This window comes from Podarcis erhardii (genome assembly GCF_964252035.2).
Source record: "Podarcis erhardii genome assembly, chromosome: 6".
NCBI lineage: Eukaryota > Metazoa > Chordata > Lepidosauria > Squamata > Lacertidae > Podarcis > Podarcis erhardii.
In genome coordinates, this window is record NC_138510.1 from 28,028,425 (window position 1) to 28,052,980 (window position 24,556).

The 24,556-nt window shown below is 45.4% G+C and overlaps 2 long non-coding RNA genes across 2 annotated transcripts in view; both read right to left on the bottom strand.

The window, feature by feature from the left end:
• The window catches only part of LOC309345196, a 32,363-nt gene extending 30,125 nt beyond the window's left edge, over window positions 1-2,238 (bottom strand). Inside the window, exon 1 of the long non-coding RNA XR_014158082.1 lies at window positions 1,875-2,238. This is a non-coding gene — a long non-coding RNA (uncharacterized lncRNA). The remainder of the gene's footprint in view (window positions 1-1,874) is intronic.
• LOC309345236 overlaps window positions 1-24,556 on the bottom strand; it is a 278,649-nt gene that overhangs the window by 82,407 nt on the left and 171,686 nt on the right. The window lies entirely within an intron of this gene.

Below are 24,556 nucleotides of genomic sequence, written 5' to 3' on the forward strand. Positions count from 1 at the left end.
CTTCCTATTACTTTGCATGCCAGAAACAGAAGATGTTGCAGAAAGCTGCTGCCCAAGTCTCCTATATCCACCACTGTCTCTTCCTCTTGCTCATTGGGATTCTCAGCTTCATGTGGTTCTCTGAATCTCACCCTTACAGTCTATTAGTCGTCCCACCCCCCGCCCCCTGGCCTAATTATGATTTATTACCTGCACTGTGCGACACAGGCAAGGAAAACAACTTCCAGGCTGACACGGCGCTCTGTTTTTTTCCACCCCATATCCCTGCGTTCAGTTATTAATTCTGAGTAATTTATTGTGATGAAACCAAGAGTGACTCCCCCCGCCTTTAACCTTTGGTATAAGTCACCTCCATGAGAACACAATTAGGGGGAAGTATAAGTGGGACCCTGCAAGAAACTAGCAAGTGGGTCCTCACCTCCTAGGAAGCGTGTTCCTATTCAGGGGTCCAGGCAGACAGTCCTGCCCTACTCCAGAACATTATGTGCTGAAAAGTGCTCACACCACTGGTGGAGGAATGGGGGGATGGGGGGAGCGCACCACCCCCAGCACCATTGGGGAGGGGGTACCATTGCATCCACCCCCCTGGACATGTGCCACGCACCCCCACTGCTCCAGGCACCATGCCCACGCAGGCAGCACGCCACGCCCCCACAACAGCGGACCACAGCACCAAGAATGCACACCACGCCCTGGGGCACGTGCCAGCCATGCTCCCGCCTGCTCTCCGCCCCCCAGTGCCGGAGCATGCAGCTTCGCCACTGGCTCACACAGACCATTTTACTCCCCCCACTCCCAGAATATGTTCACATTAGCAGTAAGGCGATTCCCCCCACTGTTTTGCCAAGTCACTTTCCGCTGTCACTGTTCACTCCAGAGCTGGGGCAGAGATGGCTTCACCTGAAGAGTTCTTTTCCTCAGAGCCGTAGCTAGGTGATCTTGCGCCCCCGACAGAACTGTCCAGATTGCAGCCCTTAGCCACAGACAAATTAATTTTCTTTCCGCCTCTCCTCCAACACCCGCCCTCCTCCAAATTCACCATCTATTAAAAACCATTTCTTATGAGGTAATAATTAATATTTATATTTATGGAAATATATTTTAGCCGATTTTGTGCCCCCCCCAATCGCCTGCACCCCTGGCAGGGGCCCACCTCATCACCCCCTAGCTACGACCCTGCTTTTCCTGTGCCAAACTTCAATTCAGTTAAGCTTTTGTTTGTGCATGTGCTGTCTGTGCATGTGCAAAAGCTGCCTGAACTCTTCACACCATAATGGGACAGTGGCTTCCATTTTTGGACAGCATGGAATCTTGCACATCAAAGAGGAAAAAACTACAGGATACAGACAAACCACTTCAGTCTTTTCACACCCTCTATTTCTCCACTCACTCTAATGATAGGACCGGCCCTGGATGCAGATAGATTGCAGCTAACATCATGCGAAGCCAGCTTTAAAAACCAACTGTGGAAGCACTCTGGAGCTGCAGTAAATGGCATGTGAACCTTTAGCATTTTCCAGTTTTAGTTTTCCAACAGATTCTCGTCAATTTATGGCTTTTGGAGAATATTGAGAATACTCAGTCTTCATTGCACTGTTTTTGGGGTGGGAATGCTCCTTTTAGTTATAACCCGCCCCCCAAATAATGTATTTCCTCAAACCTCAGGGTTCCCTTATGCATCTGGATCCTACCTCCCTGTTTCTCAGGGGTCCTGCTTTGGGTCCAGTTCTATCAACACAGGGACACTGAGTCCAGTATTAGAGAGAGTAATTATTACATGATTGTGGTGTTTGCCCGTTATTTTGAAATGTCTGTACAGAAGGAGAGAAAGAGTTAATAGGTAGACCAATAGAAAAGCCAGAGGCGGAGCCTACCTGTTTATAAAAGGGCTTAGCCTGAGGTTTAGTTAGTTGGTTGGTTGGTTGGTTGCGAAAAGGCAGTTGGGAAAGCAGTTGGCAGACAGATGGAAATAGAGAGACAGTTAGTGCAACTGGTTCTTGTGTGAGGGGAGGTAAAAGAGTTAGAGACAGAATAAAATAAGACTAAGAGGGTAAAGGGTAACAGCATTTTGAATGCATTTAAAGTTTATTTGTGCTTGCAATAAACTAAAATCTTCATTGTTAACTTAAGAACCTGACTGAGACTAAGTGATTTACTGGGGAGGACCTGGTTGGTGGCAGTGGATTAGTGGTGTATGGGTCAATAGTCTGTGAGATGACCAGGGGCTCCGTACGAGCGCCACAACAATGTACAGCCATGTGTCTATGCAGTCCAGTTAAGGGTGTCCCTACTGATTCGAGAGAGAAGCAGCAATTGGTCTTGCCAGTGGGGCAAGCTTGGGCCACATCCACACCAGACCTTTAAGGCATATTGCTTCCCTCTGCCACCCCCATCCTGGGAATGGTGGTTTGTGAAGGGTGCTGGGAATTGCAGCTCTCTGAGGGGCAAATTACACTTCCCAGGGGTGGATTTCAAAGTAAAAAAAGGTAAAAGACACCTCGGCGGTTAAGTCCAGTCAAAGGCGACTAAGGGGTTGCGGCGCTCATCTCGTTTTCAGGCCAAGGGAGCCGGCGTTTGTCCACAGAAAGCTTTCCAGGTCATGTGGCCAGCATGACGAAACTACTTCTGGTGCAACGGGACACCGTGATGGAAACCAGAGCGCACGGAAATGCTGTTTACCTTTCCACCGCAGTGGTACCTATTTATTTACTTGCACTGGCATGTTTTGAACTGCCAGGTTGGCAGGAGCAGGGACAGTGCAACGGGAGCTCACTCTGTTGCAGGGATTCAAATCACCAACCTTCTGATCAGCAAGCCCAAGAGGCTAAGTGGATTATTATTATTATTATTATTTAATTTTTTATTAATTTTCACAATTAAACATTATTGTCACGTAAGTATAAAAGAATAAACCACACAAAATAAAAAATAGAAAATAGAAAATAAAACATTTTCTCACCATAATAAATTCATATTTTGGGATTACTTAGATCCCTTGACTTCCTCCCACTCCCTCCTCTGGTTCTTTTGTATTATCTTCATTAATACATGTCAATAATTTCCTTATCTTTAATTGTTTCCGAATTTAAACATTCTCCTTAACATTTCAAGTAGTTTTTTAAAAACCTGCTGCTGTATTAACTTCCTCACAATGTTTTTGTAAATATACAATAACATTTCCCATTCTTCTTTATACAGTGGTACCTCGGGTTAAAGACGCTTCAGGTTACAGACTCCACTAACCCAGAAATAGTACCTCGGGTTAAGAACTTTGCTTCAGGATGAGAACAGAAATTACGTGGTGGCGGCGTGGCGCAGCAGGAGGCCCCATTAGCTAAAGTGGTACCTCAGGTTAAGAACAGTTTCAGGTTAAGAACAGACCTCCAGAACGAATTAAGTTCTTAACCAGAGGTACCACTGCATTTGTTGTCATCTTGATTTCTAAGTCTTCCAGTTAATTTGGCCATTTCGGCATATTCCATTAATTTAAGTACCGATCTTCTTTAGTAGGGACTTGTTCTTCTTTCCAGTGTTGGGCTAACAACATCCGTGCTGCCGTTGTTGCATACATAAGCAAGTTCTTGTATTTTTTCTTTCTTTTTCTTTTTAGAAAATCTTTATTGAACATATTTCACAGATTTATACATCAATATACTATATTACAATTGATATCCCATCCCATACACAAATAAAATAAAAATACGAGAAATTTAAAAAGTTATTGTATTCTTTCAGCACATCCATGTGGATTAGACCACAGCGCCACCCACACTAAGGTGATTGATCTTTCTTTGCCAGTATACCTGCTTGCCTGATGGAACAAGCTCCCCTCTACATGCAACCACACAAGCAAGGTTCATTGCACTGGCAAGCACAATCATTTAGTTTAATCCAGCCCAAGGATTCTTTGGGGGAAGCCATGTGCTTTAAATCTATGACGTGGGTGAGCCCACAGTAATTTGCAGGAGTAATTTGGTCCAAGGCTGAGATTTGAGTTTTCCCCTTGTTAATGATACGGCTGCTGAAATTTTATTTCTATAATAAGCTTAATAACTGTAGTTAATAATGCAGAGCACTGAGACTGTGAAGAGGGCTGTCTAATAAAGGGCACCCGAGTCATCGCACGCAGAGGTGGGAGCTCTGCATGGTGGGGAAACTGTGAGTGAAATTTACAATGGATTTGTCAAGCGAAATAGTGCATCCCCTCATATTAAGAAAGACACTAGGCTTGAGCTCTCAAGCTTTGCCAATGCTCGTCTTCTTTTAACCCTAAGCATAACTGAGGCCTCAGAAACAAGACTGTAGACATGGGTGGGAAATTAGCTGAATGTTGGCATTTCAGTGTTTGGAGCAATGCCTGGATTGTGGTTCACCACGTTCTCAAACAACAAGCGATCCAAGTTCAGTTGTCATGAGCTGTAATTAGGACACACACCAAAGCTTTCATAAAACCTTTTTAACACATTAAAAGCAGCTGAGAAGATGGTTTTGTGTAGCTTTCAAATTCAATATAGTTGTGTGGGAATGGTTGCATGTGAAGTTGTTGGAAGTGCAACAGCAGGGATCATTCAGTTTGTAACTTAAGTGTTAATTATGTTTGTATTAAAGTCAGCCAGCCAAGACCGGGGTGCTTAGCAAACAAGCAGAGTAGTATGATATTCACTGAGGTAGCACGTGCCCTGACTTGCTGTATAGTTTTGAGGGAGTTTATTCTGTGTGTTTTCTTGAATGTCTCCTGCATTGCACAAAGACATGAAGTAAGGAAGACAACTTTTCTGTTTGTTTCAACTCAAATTATACACTCTTTTTGTTCAGCTTGCCCAGCGGGCAAACTTCATTCCGATTAATGGTAGGTGGTCCCTGGGAAGGAGGGTAGAACGATGGGAGGCATAGCTGTCACACCTGAGAACCAGGAAGACATGCTGTTGAAAGAAGAGACAGTCACAGTCAGGGATGAAGGACCTCGAAGGATACAGTGATGCGGCTGGGCTGTCGTACTAGAAGGGAGAATGTCTTGCTGCTGCCTAAGGAACTGAAGTCTGGAGACAGAATATCTCAGCAATTGAAGGCAGCATAAGTTTCTGACTGCGGGTGCTGCTTCTCCCTATTGTTGTGTCAAAGTGGGGAACAAAGGACCTTTCACTTTCTCCTGATTGCCACAATGCTCTCCAACAGCTGCAGGGCACATTTGGAAGAATTCTGGCAGATTCAGGTGCAAAGTGATGGGAATCAAGGGCTTTAAGAAGGGTGAAAAGGAGAAAAGGAGCAGATGTATAAAAATAGACTCGAATCAACAGGTGGTCCTTAAAACCAGGAATAAGTGGGAGGCAGTCGGAGGGAGAATTGGTGGTGTTACCTATGCAAAAGGGAAGTTAGCAGTGTGTTACTCAATCTTATTAAAACATCTCTCTTGTACATTTAATGTACAGTGGTACCTCAGGTTAAGAACTTAATTCGTTCTGGAGGTCCGTTCTTAACCTGAAACTGTTCTGAGGTACCACTTTAGCTAATGGGGCCTCCCACTGCCGCTGCATCGCCGCCACGCGATTTCTGTTCTCATCCTGAAGCAAAGTTCTTAACCCGTGGTACTATTTCTGGGTTAGCGGAGTCTGCAGCCTGAAGCGTCTGTAACCTGAAGCGTCTGTAACCCAAGGTACCACTGTACTCCAGAACATGCTGGAGATTTAAATGTGTGTATTTAAGGGGAATAAAGGGCTCTGTCATCCTAACACTGTACTGGCACCTTCATCACATATCCTTAGGCACCTGGCAATTTCCCCCCCTCTATAAGCAGGCCTTTGGCTGATTAAACATTCTATGGCTTTTTAAATGTGTCTGTGGGAAGGGGGTTATTGGCTTGTTTGGTTTGTTTTTATTATATACGTTGTGTTTCCAGTTTGTATTTCATGTTGTGAACTGCCCTGTGGTTTTCAGATGAAGGGCAGTATACAAATTTAATAAACAAACTAAACATTTTTTCTCTCTTTTTGATAGCTCAGTTGCTTAGAGCATGGTGCTGGTAATGGCAAGGTTGCAGGTTTGATCCCCGTAAGTGAAAGCTGCATCTTCTGGCATTGCAGCAGATTGGACTAGATGATCCTGAAGGTTCCTTCCAACTCTATGATTCTATGTCTTTTTGCAGTTAGGAAAGTGACAGAGAAATGCACCGGATGAATGAATAATTAACAGAAAGATGTATAAACATCCCACAAGCATATCAGGTTGAACTCTCAATAAAGACATGGTGTAGGTCACATCCGCACTGTACATGTAAAGCACTATTGTTACATTTTAACAGCCATAGAGAATCCTGGGAACTCTAGTTCATTAAGGGTGCTGGAAACTTCACAATGCTCTGTTAGGTCAGCCCCCTTAACAAACTACAGTCCCCAGGATTCTCCATGACTGTTAAAGAGATAGAATAGTGCTTTAAATGGTGTGGATGTGACCATAGTCTAACCTCCGTGTGAGCTTTGTGCACGCAAATCAGGATGGATGCTCAATAATCCGGCTGCCTGTAAGGGTCCTCATTGTATCTTATGAAAACAGAGGAATGCCTTACAGTATAGCATTGGACCAGTGGAACTCTGGAGTCCAGTGTGGTTTTAAAGCACTGTCTCTCAAAAGCAGAAGCAACCCTAAATTGAGATTTACCAAGCAAATTAGCATGGCATTTGAAATGCTGAGATTGGCCAGATCGATGGGTTTTATGTACTGTGTTCAGTGGTGGCACAAATGTAGAAAGCAATGCCCAGTTTATTGCCAGGATGTGAATGTGGAGAATTATTACTTCCCCATTTCTCGGTAAGAAATAATGCTTGTCTAAACCCACAACGTCTCTTAGATGTGTTTCTCGAGGTTCTGTCATTTGTTATGTCATTTGCTTTTCTCTGCACATGCCCTTTGCATGCCACTAACATTTGTTGCTACTTGGGCTGCAGCTATAAAAGCCATTTCCCAGTTTGTTTAAAGCAGCCTTGCCAGAAAAATGAAAAAGGGTTGGGGGGCGGGGAGAGAATCTTCTCCATCCATTTGTCTGAAGTAAGTTTGGTGATTTCATTTGCCAAGTACGTTAAAATGTCACCATGGGGGAAATGATATAGCTGCTAAACACTGGTTGCAACCATTTGGGTGAGATTGGTTGACTATGGATTTCTGGCTAATGCCTGTTTCTCATGACTTGGAACAAGTCTGCAGGGTTAAGGACACAACTGGGGTAACTGGCATTCATTTGCTTTATTTGTGTTGCCAAGGCTAAATTAGAAAATGTTTCAGATGGGATCAGGGCTTTATAATAGCTCATCAATATTATCATCTTAATTGCCTTAACAATTTTCTGAGCTCCCCATGCCACCCCAATACAAGCCAATATTTAGTGTTTTTGCATAATACAGGAAGCCAGTTGCCCAGGCTGGCCATCATATTGCTGTCTTGCATGCCCTGAGAAAATACACATTTGTTGTTGCACTACTGGGTTTTCCCAGTTTGATGTGAAGTAGGATGAGACTCTCCCCAGCAGGCAGAGGAAGTGGTTCAGCAAAGTAATGGTGCATTAGGTGAAATCCTGCTTACCGTACATATCCAGTGCCTGCTTTGGTAGTGACCAGTGCCAACTGGAACACCAGCAGAACATATCACTGATACCAGATGAATCAGCTGGAGGTGCATTGTGTATAAGTTGAGAAGGGAACAGAGGGGTTTTGCCTTTCTTACTTTGGACTTGTACATAGCAAAGAGGCATTCAACCAAACATACAGAATAAAACTCCCTCAGAACTAGACAGCCTATCAGGTCACCCCATTCTTGGTTAGCTGACTTACTGGGGAGGAAATTAACTCATAAGTTACCAACTGAATGATCCCTCTTGTTGCACTTCAAACAAGCATTATAGGCCAGTTAGAGTCATATTCCCAGTGCAGGAATCTTTATGGCTAGTGACATCCCAAGAATTGAAATGCTGCCTGGAGGGTAAACATTTGGATCCCCTACCCTGAATTAGCCACAGCTGTGTTCATTGCTCTTATAATGAACATCTGAAAAAGGCCTTTAGGGTATATTGAAACTGCAAAGTTATACTTGCTTTACAGTTGCCTTAGCTTCATCCGAAGAATCCTGGGATCTGTAGTTTGGTGAAGGTGCTTTGTCTAGCCATCTCTAGCTCCACTCAAAGAACTAAAGTTGCCAGAGTTCTCAGGCGAGCGGTACTGGTTACAAAGCCAACTGAAGTCTGTAGTGCAGACACATTGGTTTTTTTGCAGGCTGTATAGCTCAGATAGATGAGCTTTTTAAAGACAGTCATGACAGAATATTTCTGCTTTGTGAAGGCCTGTATTTCCAACAAGGTAGTAGTGCTGCTGCCTTGCTGCTGCCCTTGGTAGGATTTTGCAGAGGCCACCACCAGCTCCACAGCAAGAGGCTTTCAGATCATTGTCTCGAGTGAGTTCAGCAGAGGCCCAGTGACCTCCATGTCAGAGTTTGTCCATTACATGCCACCGCTGGCGCCATTGTGTATACAGAGTAATTGCATGTGTGGTCACAAGTAATCACGTTAATGGTCAAAAAAAATAAAATAGAATTGCCAGGAATGGTCCATTGACAGAATAAATAACAATATTTGCATTTCAGATGGATGGCAAAAAGAACCTGATTGCTGGGGTGCAGCTCTCATCTGCATATCTGAAGTGAAGGGGGGGTGATGGGCTTTCCAGTCTGCCCTGGTATTTTGCAGATTGCAGCACACTGCTGACATCACTGCCCTTGACATTAACATGGCTTGCGGGCTTATTTTCTGCATCCCCAGCCATTAACCTTTCCCCTCTGCCCAAATAGATTAACACTGCCTGCTGGGCCTCAGAGAAGCAGAAAATATACCGTTGTTGGCTTGACCAGGAGGGGGGCTCGGTGGCACAGCCCCAAAGACTATTGTTCTGAATTATCTCCTCCTTCACCCCCTGCACCCCCCAGAAGATGCTAGCAATATGTTAGGCAAGAGGTTCACTCAGGGCTTGAATTTAGAGGCCTGTGTTCTGTCTCCAGGATAGCAAGCCTGTGTATTGTGCCCCTTTCAGAGAAGTGAAACCCAAGCTCTGTCTAAATAGCCTCTTTATTGCTGCAGAGAAAATGAAAGTCATGTGGAAAGCACAAGAACACTAATTGAGGCAATTTCACTGGCATTTGCCAGTGCGGACCTAACCTGCACAGTTCTGTTCCCTGATTCTCCAGCCTCCCTAAGGAAGTGTTGTCTTCCTGAAGGAAGGCACTGTCATATTTTGACAAAGATGAGTGGAGCTGAAGTTTCTGATACAAGCCGGCATGTTCTTTTTCCTTGGGTTTCTTGGAATACAGAACTTTTGGATTCCCAGGGGAGCAAGGTGGGGGGAGAGGATTATTTATTTATTTGCAAAATGTCTTGGGGCAAAGGCAGACATGGTGACACGTTCTCAGTCAATGCAGTAGGAAGCCGCTTGAACAGACTCCGCCCAGAAAGGCAGCTAAGGTGTCTTGAAATGCTCACTTCAGCCACACTGCAAAATGTATGCATAATAATAATAAAATTTTATTTGTACCCCACCCTCCTTGGCCGGAGCTGGGCTCAGAGCGGCTAACATCATATAAATAATACAATATGCATAAAACAAGCAATCAATCAATTAAAATGCATCCCAAAATTAATTCAAATAAAGTCAAATTCAAATTCAAACTGGACAAATGACAATCCTCAGGTTAAAATTGAAAGCGGTTAATATTTGCCATGTGTCTTTGCTCGTGCTTGCCTTTCCTAAAAATAGCCTAAGTTGATTTTAATTAGCCATTATGATGAAAAGTGTTGTTGTTGTTTTGATTTTAATTATGGATGGTGATTGCTATCAATCTCTATGCACGAAGAGATCTCCGGGGTGCCAGCGTATACCTTGGTTTGTGTCTTCTTGGACCGAAGGTCACTCTCAGCAGATGGTGTTTTCTGTAGTCTCGGGTTTACACTGATATACAGGCTGCACATAAGAGGGAAATTCACAGCATTAACAGTCCCACGGATCCTGCCCTCTGATGAGGTTTCTGACTCCCCCTTGTTCTTCTTTTAGCTTCACAACTTTGTGAAGGCGGTTAGGCCCAGAGATGACTAGCCCAAGGTCAACTGGTGAGCTCCATGGCTGAGTGGGGATTGGAACCAACCCCAGTCTCCCAAGTCCAGCACTCTAACCACTACACCACACCGGTCATGAATATGCAGCCGTCATACAGAAGGGATGGGACTGTAATCTGGGTTTGCCAATCCTGAAGTCTCTTGCCAGTGAGTTACCCACACAAATTCTTTATCGCTTTGGTAGCCAGTGCAATCATGCCAAGAATGGTGTGACTTTTTCAGACTGTCTTGCAATTCTGCTGAATTCTGCACCAGCATTTCTGTGACATTTCATGGGTCTTTACTTATTATGTGCCTTCTTCAAACTTGAGCGAGTTCAAGAAATGGCCAACAGAGGGGGACAGAGAACCATTCTGTGGGATAAGATTTCACATAGGCAACTAATTTTTTTATTCTGGAAACATCCCCTGAAAAGATGTATCTAACTGCAGCAGCTGCTGGCTTTCCTCAGCCTCAGGCTATAGCAATTGCCAAATATATGTGTCTTCCGATGAATGTTGTGACAACAGCCAAGTCCTGCAGTCCTAGAGCATTCCATAAGTTCCAGTTTTCATCTTTTCTCATTAGCTAGCGCCAGATTTAGAAAGTGAGCTCATTCAGGCCTGAATCCTCAAGCACACTTGGAGAAGATGAGTTAGTAATAATATTTAAATTAAAGGGAGGGCTGGAGCCAATGATTAAGTCATAGCAGCTTTGCCTCCAAGAAGAAAGTTAGTCAGTCACCTTAGTGATGAATGGAGCTGTGAAACACAGATGGGCTCGTTTCATGACCCCCTAACTCTAGTTCTGAAACTTGTGTTGTGTGTGGCTGAGGATTTCCTAGCTAGGCTTTCATAGCCAGGAAGGAGCTTTGAAACTATGAAAAGCAACATGGCCCAAATCTGCCAAATCATTTGACAAATTCGGGAATTGTTTTGCAGTTGGGTTTAACTTTAGTGTTGCAGCTTGAATTAAAACTACAGTGGTACCTCGGTTTTCGAATGTCTCCGTTTGACGAACATTTCAGTTTTCGAACACTGTAAACCCAGAAGTAAATGCTTTGGTTTTCGAACTCATCTCGGAAGTCGAACATGCCACGCAGCTTCCACATCAATTTTTCCATATTGAGTTTTCTGTTTTGAGGCTTCCGTACTGAATTTAGGAACTTGAACAGTTTTCTGAAACCGGTTATGTTCGAAAACCGAGCTACCACTGTAATTATATTATTTTGGACTACCTATTTCTCTGATTGGTCACACAGTCAAGAAGGCATTATGTATGTGTGTTGAACATTTCCCATATTTCTGAAGCTCCTGGAAGAAAATAGAAATAGTGCATGTATGGTTTGAAATAACGTTCAGAGACTTTATTCTCATGCTTCAACAGCCATCAATAAAATAAGCCATATTAACTAGACATTGGAGAGAAATACTTCCTTCCTCTTCTCAGGTTGCTGAAATCACTGAAAAGAAGGGAAACATTTCTGCCTAACAGGGCAGAATGATGACCTGCCACTACCCTTTCTCACAATGCAAAGTTTAATTATTTGTATTACATTTATATCCTGCTGTTCCTCCAAGGACCTCAGGGTGAAATAAATGGTTCTCCCTGCATTCTTATCTCACAACAACCCAGCAAGGTAGGATAGACTGATGGTTGAGTGGGGATTTGAAACCTTTACCTTCCAGGTCCTAATCTAATACTCTAACCACTACACCACAGTGGCTCTGTAAATGATGGCACTGGTATGGGCCAGGCGTACTGTTGAAAGTGAGAACCGTGCCAAACAGTCTTGTGCAATGTGGAGTGGACAAGGACTTGTGTTGAAAGCGATGAGGCTGCGTCGCAGCCCCCAAAGGTCAGTGCTGGGACAAGTCAGAAGGTGGATTTGAAATGAGTTGCTATGTCCTAACTCTTGGCAGAAGAAAGAAAAGCCTTGAAAGGAAGAAAACGATTGCCAGATCCTTTTAAGAAAAAACCAGAGAGAAGGCGCTGTAGCTCTGCAGGGTCTGTTTTAAGGAATTCAATTGGATGCATGCAGAAATGGGGGGAGGGAAATCCCCTTTGTATTTTTATGAGGTTCTAGTTGTGTGGCTACCTTAAAATTGCCAGAATAACAGAAAGCTCAGTAGTGTACCCTAACCGATGAGCCAAATACTTTGGGAGATGAAGGCATCTTCTTCCTCTATTCTTTGTTAGTAGGTAGAAAATACACATATTCTGTCTTGTGTCATTTGAAAATGGCAGGTGTACATTGCAATTGTCTGCTTTGACAGGAAAGCCCATAGAAACTGGGGCACAGTGCATTCCTGGTGACCATTTATACAGATCTCACCTCCAGACACAGGGATTCAAAAAGGCATATGCCATTCTCAGCTGATATGAGGAGCTGCTATTTTGCATGGCTATGGACCCCTGAACACAACATGTAAGGCAGGCATAGGCAAACTCCGGCCCTCCAGATGTTTGGGACTACAATTCCCATCACCCCTGACCACTGGTCCTGTTAGCTAGGGATGATGGGAATTGTAGTCCCAAACATCTGGAGGGCCGGAGTTTGCCTATGCCTGATATAAAGTGAGAAGTGATCTTAAGTTCCGCATGTCTCTGAGACCCAGGCTTGAAATGATGCTAAATAATACACATCTGCCACCATTGAGGAAGGGAGAGAATTTTGATTCCACTTTAATCAGAAGTCATCTCAGATGCACCCTCATGTAAACTGAAATCTTTCAAAATTCACACTTCTCTGAATTTTTCAATGCAGGTGTCCAACCAAATATACAAAAATACATATAGTTGCTGTCAGGGGTTCAGGGAGAGAGACGCAGAGTGAGGGGGAAGGATTCCAGACTGACGAGGAAGAGGATGACAATGACCCAAGATTGTCCATGAGTCCGTCCAGTGAATCGGAGGACTCCCAAAAGGGAGCCCCTCTGGTCAAGCCAAGGGGAGCTAGAGGGGGAAGCAGTCAGGAGCAGGGAAACGAAGGGGGAACCCCCAGTGGGAGTTGGAGAGCGAGACCGGCTGCTCCGCTGGAACGGAGTGAGGGGGGAGGAGTGACCAGTGTGTCAGAAGGAGCAGAACAGGAAGCAGAGAGGGGAAGGAGATCAGGGCAAGACGTCCTGCCGGAAGGGGAGGAAAGTAGTATCGAGGGCAGTGTAACTGTCGAAAGGAAGGTCAGGAGCAACGTACGCGCGCCAAGTTCAAAATGGGAGGCGCGCGGAAATGAAGAGAGTCCTGGGGAGGAGCCTGGTCCCAAAGCCCGAAGGAGGGGGGAGGAGGCGGTAGAGGATTCAGCCTCTGGAGAGTCCCGAAGGGAGAGAACACAGGGGGGCAGAAAGACCCTGCGGAAAAGGAAAGAGAGAAAGAGGTGGACCAGTACAAGCCTCTTAAACTGGTGTCGGGGCGGGAGTGACTCAGAGGGGACTTCGGCGGTCTAAGTGTAACAGACGTAGAGTCACGGACCTCGGATGTAAAGCTAATAATGTTCTTCAATAAAAGCTTTTGTACATAAGCTGCAGTGGACTTTGGTCTCTTGTGAGCTGGGACCACGGGTGACTCTGACAGTTGCATACCACCCCAATCTCCAAGTGGTGCAAGATTCCAGGATTCATGTTTCCTTTTGGAAGTGAGGCACAGTGAAGACTGTGGTGTCTTTATGATATATAGTTTATTTACCTATATATACAACATGAGCCTATGATGGAGGAGTTCACAGCATGAACAGCCCCGAAAGGTTTTGTTTCTCCCACAGCCACAGCCTTGGATTCAAACAGGCATCAAACATTGCTCTCTGACTCTCTCTCCAGCTTGCTGTTATAGCTCTAGGTCACATCCCTACTGACTCTCCACTCTAAACTCTCTAGTCTACACTCTGACTTTTGTTCTTCTCACTATCTGTGAGTTGAGAAAGGGGCCACACCCATTCGCCATCTCCCACAGAGGCCCTTAATCTCACTTAATGGCTTATCACCCAGGCTATCACCTCTCAGGAAGCTATCTTGGCTTGTTTAGATTTTTAAAAATTGATAGATCCAGTGATTAGAAGGGTCTGGCACCTGCAAACTCTTAATGATACATATGGGGAATCTCTCTTAAAAATAAAACTAACAAAAAAAAGGTGTAATTTAAAATGAATTCACTCTAAAATGCTGCTGAATTTTCATGAGGGTTTAAAAATTATTATTTCAACTAGCTTTGGAAATACGGAGAGCTAAATTTAAGACTGGGAAAATAATCTGAAATTGAAATGGACAGATTCATCTAGCCACCGCCACCGCCATCAAAAAAAGCAGCTAGATTTCTGCTTTTCATATCTACCAACATACTTACCTATGATGTGATGTCACATAGTTTACCTTTCCTTACCCCTCATTGGCTGCTGCTAGTGAGCAGCAATATAGAGGGCTGTGACATCACATCATGGCCAAGGATTATGAGATGTTATGGAGTGAGGGGAACAACATAGAGAGTAGCTGCTTTCATCAATAGGCACACAAGTGGTATCTTGTCTAGCAGAGTCTTGCAGTTTGAGGTTTGTTTAATGCCTGGCTGGATTTATTTTAGTCTTTTCTTTTCCAGATACTTTCTACTGCTCTGCGTGGGATGGAAATAATGATGTGGAATCCTCCTTCCCTAAGCTGCCAGGACTCCTGGGCTGAGCAAATTGGGAGAAGCATAATTTTTTATTTTCCTTTTCTGAAAGCATCTTGTACGAAGAGCAAGATTTCTGTCTCCGCGTTCTCTGCTGCCTTGGATGCTTGTCTTGCTGTGAGGTCATGTGAGCTGCTGCGGCTGATTCAGGGAGTATAATAAGCGCCAGGGGAGGGGGAAGAGAAGACAAAGTAGGATTTGTTTGCAAAACCCACTCCCTTCCCGCAATGTCTTCTAGTTAATTCTCTTGTGTTTATGCTTGGTCAGAGCCCTCCATTCCATTGCCAAGAACATCATAGCAGTTGTTGCCTCCCCTTTTATTTTTTCTTTAATGAGGGCAAGGATGCAAATCTGACCCACAATAAATGAGTGGTGCAGAAATGGAAAGAATGGACGGTGCATTTCTAAAATGCAACTTTCCTAACATCCCACTTCTGAGTGGGAAGAGATGTTTCAGGGGTGCAGTGCTCACCCAGGCTTTGCTTTCCTTTAGAACGAGCTGCTGAAGGCTTATGCAATTTTTTATGATATAATCATAGGTAGGTAAGCCAAGTCTCCAAAAGAAGTTTATTTAACTCATGAAGACCTGTGGGTATATTCTTTGGTTTGCAATATTCTCCAGCTGCAAGAGAGCATTCTCTCTGCTCATTTAGGAGCTAGGAGAAACTCCTGAGGTGGATTTTTGTGACTCTTTCAAATGGACTGCTGCTCAGCTCTCTTCCTGCCCCCCTGGAGATATTCCCCTCAGGCTTCAGCACTGTTCTAATTGCCAGTAAAGATGATAGTCCTGTCACTGGGGGTTTAATTCTAATCCCCCACTGGCCCAGCACTAGAGACAGCCATAATCTCATGGTATTGTCTAAGACTTTTCTTATTAACTTCTTCCTAGACTGCTGCTAGCAGATGTTAGCAACATGTTCAAAGCAAAAGGATAGATAGATCTTTGAAGAAAACTTCATATGAACTTGCACTTGGTTAACCTGAATTCTTGTTTGGGGAGGGAGCACTTGAGGAGAAGAATTTAGGTGAGGGTTTTGGTTTGTTTGGGAGCAGGGTTTTTAAAGGGTTTTTGGGTAGCACTTCCTGAGAAGGACTTTTTTGTGGAAGCCTGTCTTTCACTGCAAAGATTGGGGCCAACAGTGACATCCATAGGTGCAATGGCACCCTTGAAGTCTTCTCCTAGCACCCACAAAGCCTCTGAGCTCCCCATTCATTGCCTACTTCTTCATGAGGTGATGAGGGTGGTTACTTTTCTTCCTCCCTTGAAAAGTACATAGAGCGGAAGGAGGAAGCTGGAAGACTGACACCTGTAGCACTTGTTCAAAAATCCAAATTTGGCTACAGTCCTAAGAAGGTTAATAATAATAATAATAATAATAATAATAATAATACTACAGTGGTGCCCCGAAAGACAAATGCCTCGCAAGACGGAAAACCCGCTAGACGAAAGGGTTTTCCGTTTTGGAGGCGCTTCGCAAAACGAATTTCCTATGGGCTTGCTTTGCAAGACGAAAATGTCTTGCGAGTTCCTGTGGGTTTTTTTCCCCTCCCCCCCTTTTTCTAAGGGCTAAGCCGCTTATCAGCTGATCCGCTAAGCCGCTAAGCTGCTTATCAGCTGATCCGCTAAGCCGCTTATCAGCTGATCCGCTAAGCCGCTAAGCCGCTAATAGCGCTAATCCGCTAATGGGCTTGCTTCGCAAGACGAAAAAACCGCAAGATGAAGAGACTCGCGGAACGGATTCTTTTCGTCTTGTGAGGCACCACTGTAATAATTTATTATTTGTACCCCACCCATCTGGCTGGGTTTCCCCAGCCACTCTGGGCGGCTTCCAACAAAGATAAAAAATACACTAAAATGTCACATATTAAAAACTTCCCCGAACAGGGCTGCCTTCAGATATCTTCTGAATGTCAGGTAGTTGTTTATCTCTTTCACATCTGATGGGAGGGCATTCCACAGGGCGGGTGCTACTACCGAGAAGGCCCTCTGCCTGGTTCCCTGTAACTTGGCCTCTCGCAGTGAGGGAACCGCCAGAAGGCCCTCGGAGCTGGACCTCAGTGTCCAGGCAGAACGATGGGGGAGGAGACGCTTCTTCAGATATACTGGACTGAGGCCGTTTAGGGCTTTAAAGGTCAGCACCAACACTTTGAATTGTGCTTGGAAACGTACAGGGAGCCAATGTAGGTCTTTCAAGACTGGTGTTATATGGTCTCGGCGGCCGCTCCCAGTCACCAGTCTAGCTGCCGCATTCTGGATTAGTTGTAGTTTCCGGGTCACCTTCAAAGGTAGCCCCACGTAGAACGCACTGCAGTAGTCCAAGTGGGAGATAACCAGAGCATGCACCACTCTGGCGAGACAGTCTGCAGGCAGATAGGGTCTCAGCCTACATACCAGATGGAGCTGGTAAACAGCTGCCCTGGATACAGATTTGACCTGTGCCTCCATGGACAGCTGTGAGTCCAAAATGACTCCCAGGCTGCGCACCTGGTCCTTCAGGGGCACAGTTACCCCATTCAGGACCAGGGAATCCTCCACACCTGCCCGCCTCCTGTCCCCCCAAAACAGTACTTCTGTCTTGTCAGGATTCAACCTCAATCTGTTAGCCGCCATCCATCCTCCAACCGCCTCCAGACACTCACACAGGACCTTCACCGCCTTCACTGGTTCTGATTTAAAAGAGAGGTAGAGCTGGGTATCATCCGCATACTGATGAACACCCAGCCCAAACCTCCTGATGATCTCTCCCAGTGGCTGCATGTAAATGTTGAAAAGCATGGGGGAGAGGACAGAACCCTGAGGCACCCCACAAGTGAGAGCCCAGGGGTCTGAACACTCATCCCCCCCCACCACTTTCTGAACACGGCCCAGGAGGAAGGAGCGGAACCACTGTATGACAGTGCCCCCAGCTCCCAGCTCCTCAAGACAGTCCAGAAGGATGTTACGGTCGATGGTATCAAACGCCGCTGAGAGATCCAGCAGAACTAGGAAACAACTCTCACCTTTGTCCCTAGCTCGCCGGAGATCATCAACCAGCACGACCAAGGCAGTTTCAGTCCCATGATGAGGCCTGAATCCCGATTGGAAGGGATCCAAATGGTCCGCATCCTCCAGGCGTGCCTGGAGTTGTTCAGCAACCACGCGCTCAATCACCTTGCCCAAGAATGGAAGATTTGAGACTGGGCGATAATTGGCCATTGTGGCCGCATCTAAAGATGGTTTTTTAAGAAGCGGTTTAATAACCGCCTCTTTCAACGGGTCTGGGAAGGCTCCCTCACAGAGGGAAGCATTCACCACCCCACAAAGCCCATCGCCCAGTCCTTCCCGGCTAGCTTTTATAAGCCAGGATGGGCAAGGATCCAGGAGACAGGTGGTTGGCTTCACTCGTCCAAGCAGCCTGTCCACATCCTCGGAGGTAACAGATTGGAATTGATCCCACACAACTTGACTAGACAGGACTCTAGCACTCTCCCGCCCTGGACCTGCTCCCATGGTGGAGTCTACTTCTTCCCGAATCTGAGCGATTTTATCTGCAAAAAAACTTTGCAAAATCATTGCAGGAGATCATGTGGCCCGTACTGGGCCCCGATGTCGCAGGTGGTTCCGCTAAATTGTGAACCACCTGAAAAAGTCTCCTGCTGCTGTTTTCTGCAGATGCAATAGAGGCGGCGAAGAAAGTCTTCTTCACCGTCGCTATCGCCACTTGGTAGGCTCGACGTTGAGCTCTAACCTGTGTCCAGTCAGATTCAGAATGAGTTATCCGCCACCGGCGCTCTAGCCGTCTCAACGATTGTTTCATTGCCCTCAGATCTGTGGAAAACCACGGGGCTGTCCGGGCTCCATGCAATCGGAGAGGGCGCTTCAGAGCCAAACAGTCAATAGCCCTGGTTAACTCCACATTCCAGCGGGCCACCAGGGAATCGGCTGAAAGGCCATCAACATGGGATAAAGCATCCCCTACCACTATCTGGAAACCATTTGGATCCATTAAGTGGCAGGGGCGGACCATCCGAATCGGTCCCACCTCCCTGCAGAGGGGATGGGTCGCATAGAAGTCCAGTTGCACCAGGAAATGATCTGACCATGGCACTTCTTTCATTTCGCTTTTACTTAGTGTCAGATCACCAATATCCATAGAGGTAAACACCAGGTCCAAGGCATGTCCGCGGCTATGGGTTGGGCCAGACTTATTCAGGGACAGCCCCATGGAGGCCATGCTTTCCACGAAGTCCCGAGCGGCCCCTTGTAAGGTCATGTCGGCATCAATGTTAAAATCCCCTAGGACAACCAAGCTAGGTGTCTCCAGGAGAACATCCGCCACAACCTGAAGCAGCTCGGGCAGGGAATCCTTGGTGCAGCGGGGAGGTCGGTACACCAAAAGGAATCCTGTACTGCCCCTATTGCCCAACTTCCAGAACATGCACTCGGAAAACTGGGTCTTCCCAATAGGACGCCTGGTGCAAACTAATGACTTCCTAAAATTCACTGCAACACCCCCTCCCCGCCCACATGACCTGGGTTGCTGTGCGTAAGAGAAACCTGGTGGACAAGCGGCGGCAAGGACAGGCCCATCTGCTTCATCCAACCAAGTCTCTGTTACACATGCCAGGTCAAGTCCTCCATCCATGATCAAGTCATGGATGGCAGTGGTCTTATGAATCATTGACCTGGCATTGCACAGCAGCACCTTCAGGTCATGTGGGTATCCCTTGCTGATTCTAGTATCCATCCGGTCAGGACCAGACCCGGAGGCAGGGATAGTCCTCAGACAACGACTAAACCTGCCTCCTCTGTAATGACATGGTCTGGTCTTAGTACGCTCCTCCTCCTACCCGTGATCACTGAGATCGGTTGTCCCAGTGCATCCCCCCCTGTGGAACATGCCCCAGCCATTTTGTTGGCTGGGACCTACTCCCCGGCAGCCCTGACCCCTCCCCTTAAGAACAAAATAACACCTTAAAAAAAAACCAATAAAACAATATAAACAAAAAACAGTACAAATTACAAAAACATAAAATCAAACAAATTCCCAGGCCCAATAAACATCCATCCCACCCCCACCCACCCCACATACAAAAAACTCAAAAGAATTTTTAAAAAACATTTTAAAAGCATTCTGCACCCCTCCAGCAGTAACAGCAACTGTCCTAGTGAGGCCCGTCAGGCCCTGCCCTGGGCCAGGTGGTAAGTGGCAGGAAGGAGCAGGGCCCCCAGACACTCACACAGGAGAGTCCTCCTGGGCAGCAGAGCGCAGCAGTCCCTGTGAGGCTTCAGGCCCTGCCCTGGGCCAGATGGTGAGTGGCAGGAAGGAGCAGGGCCCCCAGACACTCACACAGGAGAGTCCTCCTGGGCAGCAGAGCACAGCAGTCCCTGTGAGGCTTCAGGCCCCGCCCTGGGCCAGGTAGATGGTAAGCGGCAAGAGCAGGGCCCTCAGACACTCACACAGGAGGACACTCACACAGCCCACCCCCCGCCCCCAAGAATTCCAGGTGCTTCCCAATTGGTGTCTATTGTGGGAGTGGTGATCCTCATGTGTACATATCAAAAAATAGCGTGCAAAATTGCAATTAAATTATATTTTGGCTCCTGGAGATTTGGAGCTCCTTGCTTGTGTCACAAAGGGCTAACCAATGTGCCTCTCCCTGGTTAGGTCACCACTCCTGTCCAGAATGCAGTAATAAACTCATTATTGTCTGAAATTGCTACAGCTACTACCTCATCTGCCTGGGTTCTCTGTTCCTAGTTAAGTCATCCCGTGTTCCTGTGGGGTGTTCCCTCTCATCAAGTCTATGGTAGTTGGACCCAAGGTCTACAAAAACAAGGTGTTTTCAAGGAATAATATCCAATGTTAGTCATACTCAGAGTAGACCTATTGAAATGAATGAACACAGCTAATTTAGACCCATTAATCTCAGTGAATGTGAGCAGTACTTATGCTGCATATACACTACACCTTTAAAGATCATACATAGCACATGATTTCCCTCAAAGAATTCTGGGGGCTGTAATGTGTTAGAAGGTTTGCTGGAAATTGTAACTCTGTGTGGGATAAACTGCAGTGTCCAGAATTCTTTGAGGGAAATAATGTGCTTTAAAGGTATTGCATGTGCACAGCTTTAGTTGGATACAACCCTTTGTGCCTAAAGAAGAAGGCACCACCCGGTATCATTTTTGAAATGATGCTGTCCATAGGCTAACAATCTAACAATAGATAAATCAAGAAGGAAGGAAGGAAGGAAGGAAGGAAGGAAGGAAGGAAGGAAGGAAGGAAGGAAGGGGGAAATGATGGAGGAGGAATGGTGGTGATTGTTGGCAGGCAGCAGCAGCAGGGGATGAAAAAATAACAATGAACCAAGGCAAAAGGAAGCAAAATGAAACATGCATCATTGATCAGAACAACAAAATCAATACTCAAATATAATACTACTTTGTTGTAATAACAAAAAAGAGCAATTCAGAGCAATGGAGTAACATGTCAAACCAGCCATAAAATATTCATCATGTTTCTATATGCACATGGCTGGGGTTTCTGATGTGCTTACTTTTGAATTAGTGTTGTGAGCATCCCAGACCCTGAGATTTCAGGGTCCAAACCTAAGACTGGGCCCCAGTGAAAACATTAAGCATGACACATTAGAAGATATCAACTGCAGCCACTGAGAGAACATCATTCATTCAAATAAAAAAATATGAAGCCTAACAAATGAGCTAATGTTTCACTTGTTGGATATTATGACAGAAACCTTAGCTAAAGGGGTTGTTCCTATATAGGCCTGTTGTCTACTGCTCCTGCCCACCTGGCGAGTCAAGCCCTCTGCCTGTTCTTTGGAGGGCAACAGGCAAACCTGGAAACTCCAAGTCAGGCCTGGAGATCTGGCAACCCTATGTGTGAGCATCCTTTCTTTCATTCTACACATCACCTCTCCATTGGTCTGCACACTGCTGCCCAGTCTTCAATGAAATCTCAGGGGGAGACATCAGGAGGTAACATTCCCCATACAGCTTTCTCAGATCAGGAAGTGGGGGCAACCAAGGAGGCTGCAGAGTGCTCAAGGAACATTTACTGGAAAGGAAACACACACAAACATATCCTCAACCACGTTGCAACAACAAGGTCAAAACCCCATCCCCACCAGTATTCAAAAGAAATGGCAAAATGTCCTGAGAAAGTGAAGCAGGACAACTGACCAAACACAGAAGACAGAGTGCCTTTAATACCTGTGGAGGAGAAGGGATTTTGGCAAACCAGCCTTGCTGAGAGTCCCTCCTCTACACTAGTATTAAAGGTACAAGAGCCCTGTCCTCTTTTTGCATCTGGCCACGTTACCAAAAAGTCCACTCCTTTTAATCACTAGCTGTCATCTCTTCATAGGTGAAAGCAATATTGCTCTTTTGTTTTACCTGTCTTGCCGCCTCGCGTTCATTTCCTTTTCTCAGTCTGCATCCTGTCTATGTCTACTCCCTTGCATTTTCACATGAAAAAGAGCTCTTGAAAACGAGGAGCCATTTTGCCTCTCCTAGGCCACATTCGCACCATACATTTGAAGCACTATGACACTGCTTTAAATAGATGTGGCTTTCCCCCAAAGAATTATGGGAGCTGTAGTTTGTTAAGGGTCCTGGCAGATGTTAGGAGAACCTCATTCCCTTCCCAGAGTTCCCTGTGAAGAGAGATTGATTGCTAAACCACTGAGAAATTTGCGTACACGCCCCTACATTTACACAGTGAAAATGTCTGGCTTTCTCTAATGTAATCCTATCATTCTAATCTCCCTATCCCTCATCCCTCTGACCTGCTCAACACACTAGTCCTAATCTTCTTATTTTTCTATCCTGTAAAAGACTGTGCTTTGTTGTAGCTGCACTACGGGGACCTGACGTTGGAAAAATCATGGAACTCATTGGGGCATTATTTGGCCATTTGAAACGCATTTTAGCTAGGTTCGTTAGTCAGCGAGGATGTGCTGTGGACTGATCCTCACACCATTCAGTGGGTAGGAGTGATGCTCACAACAAACCCCAAGCTTCTGTTCTACTCTCTAGTTTGCAGAGAGGTGATTGGAGTTGCAGCCCAGCAAAGATGCTTTGGTGCTGTTAATGACCGAGTAGCATTCTTCATCATCTTCTTCCACATTTGTTACCTGCCCTTCCCCCTAAAGTCCCAGGGTGGGTTAAAATTTAAAATACACCATTAAAAAACCCCAAATTAAAATAAAACAAAGAATACAGTCACAAAAAACAGGGTAGGTCCTAAAAACACAACATATCCAGGTGTCAAAGATCAGGGTTAAGTGGTGGATCTTCAGCATTCATCAAAAACTGTATAATGAAGGTGGCTAGATGGCCCTCTGTGGGGAGGGAGTTCCACAGCTTAGGGCAGAGCTTTCCAAACTTTTCATGCTGGTGACAACTTTTTAGACGTGCACCATTTCGCAACACAGTAATTCAGTTTTACTAGTAAACCAGGGGTTAAACTAATCCCTTTCCAGCTCTGGGAGGAGCGCGGGGAGCATTTGCATGACACACCTGCACATTGCAGCCAACACACTAATGTGTTGCCACACACAGTTCGGAAAGCTCTGGCTCAGGGGCTGCCGCAGAGAATGCCCTTTCCTGGACCACCAACTCCTGAGGTTCTGAGTGTGGCAGAACCACCAAGAAGGCCCTCTCTGTCAATCTCAGCACCCAAGGGGGTCTTGTAGAGGAGTTGATGGACTTTCAGATATTTGGAGCCTGAGTTGTTTAGGGCTTCAAACATGGACACAAAGGCCCTGCATTGGGCCCTGTAATGAGCTAGCAGGGAAGGCAGATAATTCCCACAGCTGTCATCCAAATGGTGTATCCTCTTAGTATGATGTTTGTATTTCACAGCTATAGACTTTTGATTTAATTTGGTCAGTTCTCTTTTTCAAGCAACTTCTGTTTTTATCATATTGATGTTAAAATTGTGTTGTAGTAGCAAACCATCAACCTCAAAGGAGATTTCCCCCCCAAGTTATATGAGGAGTTAAGAAGAGAAACGGAGTCTTAAAACGTTACAGGTTGTTTTTCCTTCAATACTTTTTTGTGCCAGCACAGATACATTGTTGGAGGTTCTGTAAGCAGTAGCTGGCCACTATCTCCTGTCCAAAATTATGTTTTGGGTGCTATTAAAAAGTCATTTAAAGTGGTACCTTGGTTCTCAAATGCCTCAGTACGCAAACGCCTTGGTTCCCAAATTCCGAAAACCCGGAAATAAGTGTTCCGGTTTTCAAATGCTTTTCGGAAGCCAAACGTTTGATGCGGTTGTTGGCTATTGTTTCCGAGGCGCCTGCACCAATCAGAAACTGCGCCTTCGTTTTCGAACATTCTGAAAGTCAAATGGACTTCCGGAACGGATTAAGTTTGGTGCTTTTGTTTTTGCTATTTATTTTGTGTGTTTGTTTTTGAGGCTTTTTTGGTTCATTTTTGTGACTGTGTGGGACCCAGTTCAGCTACAGAGTGATTGATTGATTGATTGATTGATTGATTGTGTGACTACAGAAATGGATAAAAGCACCCTCCCCACCCAAACAATGACTATCAGTGAGGGTAAGAAAAAGAATTAATGTTAATTTTTATCATCTACAATACTGTCTTATTTATTTTATAGTACAGTACATTGATTATTGCTTTCATTTTATGGATCAATGGTCTTGTTAGATAGTAAAATTCATGTTGAATTGCTGTTTTAGGGGTTGTTTTTTAAAGTTTGGAATGGATTAATCTGTTTTGCATTACTTTCTATGGGAAAGTGCACC